The sequence below is a fragment of the Triticum urartu genome, chromosome 7A (genome assembly GCF_056163025.1).
Source record: "Triticum urartu cultivar PI428250 chromosome 7A, HENAU_Tu73, whole genome shotgun sequence".
Lineage (NCBI taxonomy): Eukaryota > Viridiplantae > Streptophyta > Magnoliopsida > Poales > Poaceae > Triticum > Triticum urartu.
In genome coordinates, this window is record NC_141879.1 from 178,832,824 (window position 1) to 178,834,048 (window position 1,225).

The window sequence follows — 1,225 nt, forward strand, 5'->3', positions numbered from 1 at the left end:
TCTGCATGGGTTATCCGGAAGAAATATGATGAACTCGTTCGACATACTAATCTATGCATCCACAACTCAGAAAGTTATATGTTCCTTTGAGTTGTCCCCCTTCATTTGTATTCCGACCATCGCCTATCAATTGATAGTCAGGAGTAATTGTGCATCCGTGTTATCAATGCTTATTATTCTTATGGTCTGTCAAGCCATTCTATCTCGGAATGACTAGGAGAAACAAACTCCAGTACCTCATCCATATCCAGGATTGGGTCAAAGTAGTTGTGTTCTGCAGATCAAATGCCCATCCAGCTTTTGCTCTGTTCTACCCTAGAGTATTACCCCCTTTATGTCAGGATTGTCATGAGAATTGCACCATCTCCTATGAATTCTTGACGCAGTGATACTTCGTGCCATCATTTTTCATTCCTCGATTCCGTGTTGTCGCAACCAGAACCAGCAAGTGAACCATGATGTGCGAAATCAATACTCCTAGCAACCGTGTTGCTTGGTAGTTAATGGACACTAATATCATTCTTAGCGTGTTGGTTATCGAAACACTATTCTAGGATTGATTGTGCTATCTTTTCCTTATTTCTGGTGCCCTCTTCGATCAATGAGTTAGGATTGTGTCATCCCTTACTCTTCTGATCATGTCGTCTTGCCTTGACAAGCAAGATTGTTCTCGAGCTTAGAGTCATATCGGTGGTTCGTGATTTTCCGGATATCTTCTCGGAAGCATTACCAGGTTGTCCCCTGACTGTTATGTTGAGTTCGTGATCAAGTTGGTTTCTGGTAAACCACCCCTTCTCCAAGAATCTGTGTTGGATACCCGTGAGCTAGTTGGTTAAGCTAAACAACAACTTGGAGAGTTGGAAGATAAAAGCTTTGCCGAATTTGGTTCTTTCTGAAGGGTTATCTTTGTGTTTGTGTGTGTGTTGAAGGAAGATGATATCTTCACCAATTGGTCCTCGTGATCAGTTGTTGGATCTATTGCCTTGTCAAAACTTTGGCCCGAGTATGGGCTATGGCCAAGTCAAATCAGAACCAACGATGTTCGTAATGTTGTCTTACTCGTGGTTGATCCCTCGAGCATACACCATTACATCTTTTGGTCTGACCAATGCTATCACCGTGTTCACATGATGGTGGAAGTCCAGTGATATGGAAATTCCGATGAGTTGCTGTTGAACTCATCAGCAGCATTCTGTCTTTCCCCATGACTCATGTTGAACATCAA